General features: G+C 45.4%; 1 non-coding gene across 1 annotated transcript; it reads left to right on the forward strand.

Annotated features, from left to right (window-relative positions):
• Nucleotides 1-1,327: 1,327 nt before the first annotated feature.
• trnah-gug (transfer RNA histidin (anticodon GUG)) lies at nucleotides 1,328-1,399 on the forward strand. The gene has a single exon. It is a non-coding gene; the product is annotated as a tRNA-His (tRNA).
• The last annotated feature ends 7,734 nt before the right edge of the window (nucleotides 1,400-9,133 follow it).

Genomic DNA, 9,133 nt, shown 5'->3' on the forward strand with positions numbered 1-9,133 from the left:
ATGATTCGAGAAATTAACTGATATTTAGAAACTAAGAAAACTGTTCTCACTGCACATCAGAAAATACAGTTTAAATGTAGTTTCATTGCGAATATCTGAAAGCAGAAAATACAACAATGGCTCGAATATAGAAGGCTGGAGGCGCGTTATTGACAGGGCTACGGATAATGTTGTAGTCTTTGTTCTGTGACACAAAGTCACCCTGGCTTGAAACACAGACTCGTTCCATCTCCACAAATGCTGTCAGACCTGGTGAGATTGCTCAGCCTTTTAAATTTTTTTCCAGATTGGTGCATCGGCAATAATTTGCTATTGTGACGTGGGCAAGATGAGATTGTTTCCATCACAATTTGGCATATTTATTCGAGCAAAGGGAGCAGTTGTCGTCTCTGTAAAGGTTGGTGGATAGATTCCCCCCCCGCCCCCCCCCCCGGAGACGAAGTGTCATTCCACCCCCGAATGAAGCCGTTTTTTTACGTCGTCCCTCTGTGGGATCGAATCACCACCTTGGAGCATTTTATAGTTCATGCCACGTTGATTTAATTTCCTTTCTGCGGTTTCAATATTAAACACGCCAAATGCTTTCATTCTGATTTTAAACAGTCAGTTCACATCCAAAGAGTTAATCAAAATTAACTTGAATTACCATAGAGAGACATTCACCCCAATAGCAACAGAGGAACGAAAGGGGCCAAGAATGTTCTCTTTGGCTCAAAGAGGGTGAGACGGCGAATGGGAGAATGTGCAACTGTATGTGGGAGGAGAAGTTCAATCGTGGAAATAGAGCGAGAGTTTGTTTGCACTGACAATATTCAGGAATGAGAGGAAAGTGGTACAGGGTCAAATGGTTTTTAAGAAATCAGCAGGGGTCGACGTGACCAAGCTCCTCGTTAGAATGCCCGTCACCCGGCACGTTGATCATGGCCAATCCTGCGAAACTGCTAATCTATGGGCAATCTGGTATACTTTAGCATGGCCAATCTGCCGAACCTTCACATCTTTGGACTGCGGGTGGGACGTCGAGCAGGCGGAGAAAACCGATGCAGACACTGGGAGAACGTCCAAATACCATCTGTTTGGGATGAATATCGAAATTGTGACGGATAATATATTAAAGGGATTGCATTGTTGTTTTTATGAGCCTGTGTTAACGTGTATTTCTCCATTTTGCAGGAACATTAATATGGAACCAAGGTTCAGGCATCCAAACTGTGTATCTACTAAAGTTGTATTTAGAGAGTCATAAAGTGTGGGCCATGATAGATTCCAAACAGTTGATGACCAAGCATATCGAGAGTTACAGGTTACCTCGGCGGTAACGTGAGGCGCCGTGATCGTCTAGTGGTTAGTACTCTGCATTGTGGCTGCAGCAACCTCGGTTCGAATCCGAGTCACGGCAGTGATCAGTTAACGTGTTTTTCCCAAATGAACAGATGAGGAATTCTCTGTGTGAAGCACTCTTTAAAACGGGTTCACAGCTGAGTGCATGCTTCTGCTTCTGTTTGATGCTCCAGAATTCAAACAGTTGTGAATGCGAGAATCTCCGCAGCTCCCGATTTGATATTTTAACTATCATCATCATGCATACTCCTCCGGTTCTTGCCATTTTGGAAGTGAAATCTGTCAAAGTCAATATTTTCCCGCTTCTGTAGTAGAAAATTTCAACACACTCGTTATGACAGAATAACAAGCTTTATTGTCGAAAACAACTGCATGAAATAATGGCTGAAACTTGAAGTCAGAGAGCAGTCAACAAAACTGCTCAATCTTTCACAAGTTCCGCGCTTTCGTCGAGAATTAGCTCCATATTTATACATTAACTTTATCAAGATTATGTGACAACAGTATGGTCAGGAGTTTGATCGGAAAAACAAACGGAAGCAAAGACCAGACCATGTTTGGTCATATCACTCATACCATTATTTAGTCCTCGGAGGGAACATTGAAAGGTCAGAATAGACTTGTTTCTTCCTGAACTTACCTTTGTTTTAAATTCCTACGGCCCTGGGTTATGACGAGTTAGTTTACACAGGAGTTGCCGAGGTCCGGTGTTTTGGAATGGCTCGACGTTCGCTAATATTTTCAGACTTCAAGTTATGCAGAATTGGCCTATGGCCATACTAGTCTGAAAATGGTTAGGGCAGCATTGTTTACCTGGGCCTAGCGAGCTGGAGTGAGCAGTTTCAGCCTTTCTTGTATTGTATCAAACCTTTTGACCAGTCTTCCCATTGACCAGTTTTCCCATCATGCCATTACTTAATTCGTACCATATCACATTCCCTCCTTTCGTCATATCATGACCACTAGTTAAATAGATATATCCATGACTCGTTTGAAAATGCATTTCCACAAGCAACCAGGCAATCCTATCCCTAGTAGAATTAATAGTAATAAAATGAAGGCCTTAAAGATCCAATCAAATACTCCGTGACCCAACCATCCGAGCCAACCCGGCGGGTTATAGTCATGAAATACACTGTCAATCTCTTGAATTTGAGAAGCCTGTCTCTTTATATGGTCGGCCAGGTTAGTGATATTTTCCGAGCCATCTGGAATATATGTACAGCACTCCTGACCTATGATAGCGCACGTTCCTCCCTGCGAGGCTAACAGATAATCCAAAGCCAGTCGATTTTGTAATGCCACAGTCCCGACAGCTACTAGCTCAGCTGAGACCTCAGCCAATGCCTGTCCAGTTTCCCTGGCTTCTGCTGCCATTACGTTCGCCAGTTGTTCCAATGCTGTGGCCATGTGGATCAGTTCGTCGGATGCCTTGCCCATTCCGTACAAGGGAAAGGCCGTCATAAAGAACTGTTCTGTTTTAGAAATAGTCCTTTTTGCTCACGAGGGGGAGTGCTTAAAGGTGGGTAGGTGACGCATTTGAAGTACAACATATCCCAAAAAGCAGGATCCTGTCCAATCAATGGGAAGCCATGGATGTCCTTTAGTGCCGCATATGAAATAGGTTCCATTATAGGCCGTAAAATCATCAGCTGATGTCATCCAGGGGATTGGGGATGTCTGTCCCCATGAAATGTTAGAAGTTATATTTCATACCTTGGACCAATCACAGTTAAACATGCCCTTGTTGGATATGCCTGGTACCGGTCCTTGCCAGTCAACTGTAAGGTTGCACCTACTTTGCCCCATTAACTTTCCTTTCCCTGATTTATTAAAACACATGGAACCTTGAACATTATACGAGTGGACAGTGAGGGAGGGTGGAATCAAGGCACGATTATAGGTAGGTTGATACGAAGCTGAAAATTTAGTCATGTCATAGCCAGCAGATCTCCATATTTCCATATCCCCCCTATTTCCCCTGCTCCCTGTTTGATTTTGTCATAAAATCCATTCAACCGTCTCTGCGATATGAAAGGGGAGGGATTGGAGAGGTATTCCTTCCCTCGAATGGACGGGGATGTGGGTACAAACCCAACACTTGCTTACATTCAATTTTTCGGCATAAAGATATGACATACATAAATAGGTATTGGAAGGCAGGTCTCGTTTCGGTCGTTTTTTTCACTACCGAGTGGCCATTAAGGCTAAATAGTCCAAAAATTATTATGAAGATCTTCATCCTGTGTTCTCGTCTGGTTTGGAGACTATCTTCTTGCAATCGGATAGATGTATCCAACTTGAACGTCCTTCAAGTTTGACGGAAGTCGGTGTAGTCAGCAGTACGCGGAAGGGTCCACTCCAGCGCTATCCTAGATTCTTTCTGTCCCAGTTTTTAACCAACATGTGGTCTCCGGGTTTATTCACTGGATATCGAGGGACCACTGTCTCTGCCATTACTGGGAGATGTGCCTGTTTTACCTGTGAGTGGAGAAACTTCAGAGAATGTGTTAATTGCTTCAAATTCTTCTGCATTTGTTCCCCGATCATGTGGAGGTCTACTCCCTCTAGGAATTTTTCATGGGCATCCCAGGGAGTTCTCATTGGCCAACCATAGACTATCTCTGTAGCTGACAGTCCGGTCCGCGAATGGGGAGTCACATGCATGTGAAATAGTGCCAACCTTTTGCCAATTTAACCCAGTTTTTTCAGTTAATTTAGATAATTTTTCTCTTAATGTCCCGTTGGCTCTTTCCACAATTCCCTCAGCCTGCGGGTGATATGCGCAGTGCAGTTGCTGTTTAATTACGAGTGCTTCACACAATTCAGTATTGATCCGAGCTACAGCATATGGTCCATTGTCTGAGTTCACTATTTTGGGTACCCCAAAACGAGGAATGACTTCCGTTAACAACCACTTCACCAGTGTATGTGCCGTACAATTAGTGGTGGGGAAGGCTTCAATCCATTTACTAAATACATTGATTATTACTAAACAATATTTGTAGCACTGTGCTTTTGGCAATTCGATAAAATCAAGCTGTATACAGGCAAAAGGGCCATCTGGCAAGGGAGTGGTTCCTGGAGGGCATTTAATGCCTTTACCCTTATTATGTTTCACGCAAATAACGCATCGATCCTGCCGCGTTTGCGTTGCTGTATTCAAATCTGGGTGCCACCAGGTTTTCAGGAGTAGCTGTGCCATTCCCTCCTTGCCAAGATGGGTACAAGAATGCAAATAATCAATAAGTACCGGCAATAAAGAATTCGGAATACAAACTTGACCAACGGGAGTAAGCCTGAGGTCTCGTGTCAAGGTTTGTGAACACCCCATTGACTTCCATAGTGTGCGCGCGGAATCAGAGGCGTCCCTCTGTAAATTTTGAACTTAGTCATGTCTGGCATGCCCTTCGTTCCTAGTGCAGGTACCTGCTTTAGAGCCTGATTAGCCCCACTGGGAACAATCAGCCGCAGCTAAAGCAGCCGAATCAGCACGGGCATTTCCTAATTGAACGGGAGTGTCCCGCTTTGTGTGCGCAGCACATTTAATAATTGCCAATTGATGGGGAAGCTGATTAGCATCGAAGAGATTTTTAATCCAAAGAGCATTTTGAATGGGAGCTCCCGCAGAGGTGAGGCTGTTGCCAGAGGCGACCGAAAGCGTGCGTCACGCCAAAGGCATACCTAGAATCAGTGTAAACATTAGTACTTTTACATGTGGCCAAAATACATGCTTGAATACGGGCAAATAGCTTGTGCGGAGACAGGGGTCTCGAAGGCTGCTGCTTCCTGCACATCAGTGTCGGTTACCACGGCATATCCCGACTGTGGGATGTCAGTGAGAGAAATGGAGGAACTGCCATTAACATAAAAAATTAGATCTGGATTATCAATAGGCCGGTCCGTTAAATCCGGGCGACGCGCGGTAAGGAAGTGATTCCGAAGCAAACAATCGTGTGGCGGGTCCACAAGGTTATCGGGGGGCTGTTCGAGGAACACAGCATGATTTAAGGTCGAACAGTAATGAAAAGAGAGGTAAAGGTTTTGCAATAGTGAAACCTCATAGCGGCTCAAGCGGGCTTGAGTCAGATGCTGGGTTTGCTGAGACGTTAGGAGAGCCACAATAGAGTGTGAGGTATGCACTTGTACTGGCTGGTAAAGGGTCAGATTAGAGGCTGCCTGAGCTAACAAATGGACAGCCATAAGACTTTGGGTGCAGGGAGGTAGACTGCAAGCTACAGTGTCCAATTTCGTAGAATAGTAGGCGACCGAGCGACGCCGGTCACCGTGTTCTTGTGTTAGAACACTAGTGGCATATTCATCAAGAACATTAACGTACAACTGAAAGGGTCTGTCATACATAGGTCGTCCTGGCGCTGAGGCGGCTGCCAGGGCGTTTTTCAGAGTAACAAAAGATTGTTTTGCTGAATCAGGAAGTTCAAACTTAAGAGAAGCATTTTGAGAGGAGTACAGAGTTAACTCTTTAGTATGGACAGTAACATTCGCAATCCATTGTCTGCAAAAGTTCACCAATCCTAAAATGGCTCGCACCTGCTTGGGCGATATAGGAAATAGGGTCTGCAGTGAAGGAGTAATGCGTTCCTGAGTAGGGGAGCGATCCGTAGCACTTATTAGGACACCCAAACATTTGACCTGCCGTTGGCCTTTATGAACTTTAGTGGGTGGGATCACATACCCCCATGAATGGAGACGGATGAGCAGGTAAACGGTGTCATGCTGGTTAGTGGTGAAGTCAGGGCTGGCAAGGAGTAAGTCATCAACATATTGGATGATGGTGGAGCCACCAGGAGTTGATAATGTCGCTAACTGGGAGTGCAATGCTTGTGAGAAAAGGGTTGGAGAATGAATGAAGCCCTGTTGGAGCCTAGTCCAAGTGTATTGGTTGCCCTTAAATGTAAAGGCAAACAAATACTGTGATTCAGGGGCGAGGGGTATTGCAAAAAGGCATGTTGTAAATCAACAAGGGTGAAAACAGCCGCCTGTGGTGGGACATTACTAAGGATTGTCACCGGGTTTGGAACAATAGGATGTAAGGGTTCCACTATCTGATTAATACGTCAGAGGTCTTGGACCAAACGCCATTCGGATGTCTTGCTATCTTAGGAACTGGAAGAATCGGGGTGTTACAGGGCGATTGGCATGGTACCACAATTCCCTGTTGAAGCAACGATTGAATCATGACCAAGACTCCTTCTTCAACCTCGGGGCGCAAAGGGTACTGTGAAATCGAGGGAAAGGGCATGTCGGGTATAACTTTAATAACAACGGGAGGGACATTAGTGAGACCAACTTCGTGTTTCGATGCCGCCCATAAATCTGCGGGTAGTTCAGAAGTCGTTGATTGGACTGAACGATGGTGGTGCAGTGTGCCAATGAGGACAAATGGGCGTTGAAAATATTGTAAAGTGCCTGCGGGTAGTATTTGACTTCCATTAAAGAAAGGATCTGCTTGTCCTCGTAATGCAGCTGCCAGAAATCCCAAGGACTTGGCACTGTAGCCTTCGTTCACAGAAAGGATCACGTGGGGTGACACAAGTCCCGACTGATGCCAGAGGCCATGGGGTAAATTGACAAGAAAGGCAGACCCTTCTTTTCCCTGTGCGAGGCCAACAAATGATACAGATTTTAGAGAACCGAGGGTGTCTTGGTACATGCTCTCCAAATCAGGTGAGCATCCTGTATGATCGTAGCAAAGAGTGACATGTGGATCGGGAATATCTAAGGGAGTTGAAAAGTGTGAGGGATAAAAATCAACCGACCACCACTGTGGAGTAGTGAAAAGGGGAAAATTTCGAAGCTGGGCCTGCGGGATAGCTGATATAGTAATGCCGTTATCAAGGCAAACAATTTCCACCTGCAAGGGACACAGCAAGTCACGTCCGACCAGGTTGACTCCAAGGACGCGGGTAACTGTGAAAGGGATGCAACATTCCTGGCCCTCAAATTGAACAGAGAGTGGCTTCGTAAGCGGATAAACAGCACCTTCCCCCATGAAACCAGCAAGTTCCACATGCTTATCAGAAAGGGGAAAGCACTGTTTCTGAATTAATGTCCAGTCTAGCGTAGAATGAGTCACGCCGGTGTCAATCAGGAAGGGGATAGGCACGCCCTCTATGCAAATCGTAGCGGTGGGCTCGTCAGAGTGGTCTGTTCAGAGGAGCGGAAAGTTCGATCTGGCTAGTCAGTAGGGGTTAGAGGTAGTAAAGGGTGTCTGCCGACAGGGTTGAAATCTACTTTGTCGTCGGGGTGCTGGACAATCCCTAGCGTAGTGGCCTGTACGTTGACAGTTGGAGCAAGTGACATTATATTTGGCAGCAGGACGATGCGGAGGAGCGCTGTCGAAATCCTCCATGTATGGAGTGAAGGGCTAAGGAGCCTGTCAGTGGTTACCAAATTCAGGAGGGTCCGTGCAATCTGGGCAATAGTAACGTTAATCTGTCTGAGAGTTCTGACCTTAAGGAGCTCTTCTTTGAGAGGGACATTGGATGAATTCGGATTTAACTTTGGGCAAAGTGTCTTTGTAACAGGTCTCACCCCACGTTTCATTTGAGGTTTGGAATTGTCAGACCAGTCCATGTTATTAGTTTTAATACTGGATGCTAAGCGGTCAGGCAAAACCTGCATTAATAGTGCATTAAAATGGGGAAACTGTGTGCCTGCATTGAAAGCAATGTCCATAAGACCATAAGACCATAAGACATAGGAGTGGAAGTAAGGCCATTCGGCCCATCGAGTCCACTCCACCATTCAATCATGGCTGATTTCAACTCCATTTACCCGCTCTCTCTCCATAGCCCTTAATTCCTCGAGAAATCAAGAATTTATCAACTGCTGTCTGAAAGACACTCAACGTCCCGGCCTCCACCGCCCTCTGTGGCAATAAATTCCACAGACCCACCACTCTCTGGCTGAAGACATTTCTCCTCATCTCTGTTCTAAAGTGACTACCTTTTATTCTAAGGCTGTGCCCCCGGGTCGTAGTCTATCCTGCTAATAGAAACAACTTCCCTACATCCACCCTATCTAAGCCATTCATTATCTTGTAAGTTTCTATTAGATCTCCCCTCAACCTCCTAAACTCTAATGAATATAATCCCAGGATCCTCAGACGTTCATCGTATGTTAGGCCTACTATTCCTGGGATCATCCATGTGAATCTCCGCTGGACCCGCTCCAGTGCCAGTATGTCATTCATGAGGTGTGGGGCACAACATTGCTCACAGTATTCTAAATGGAGCCTAACTAATGCTTTATAAAGCTTCAGGAGTACATCCCTGCTTTTATATTCCAAGCCTCTTGAGATGAATGGCAACATTGCATTTGCTTTCTTAATTACGGACTCAACCTGCAAGTTTACCTTTAGAGAATCCTTGACTAGGACTCCCAAGTCCCTTTGCAATTCAGCATTATGAATTTTGTCACCGTTTAGAAAATAGTCCATGCCTCTATACTTTTTTCCAAAATGCAAGACCTCGCACTTGCCCACGTTGAATTTCATCAGCCATTTCTTGGACCACTCTCCTAAACTGCCTAAATCTTTCTGCAGCCTCCCCACCTCCTTCATACTACCTGCCCCTCCACCTATCTTTGTATCATCGGCAAACTTAGCCAGAATGCCCCCAGTCCCGTCATCTAGATCGTTAAGATATAAAGAGAACTGCTGTGGCCCCAACACTGAACCCTGTGGGACACAACTCGTCACTGGTTGCCATTCCGAAAAAGAACCTTTTATCCCAACTCTCTGCCTTCTGCCTGACAGCCAATCGTCAAT

Source organism: Scyliorhinus torazame, chromosome 14 (genome assembly GCF_047496885.1).
Source record: "Scyliorhinus torazame isolate Kashiwa2021f chromosome 14, sScyTor2.1, whole genome shotgun sequence".
NCBI lineage: Eukaryota > Metazoa > Chordata > Chondrichthyes > Carcharhiniformes > Scyliorhinidae > Scyliorhinus > Scyliorhinus torazame.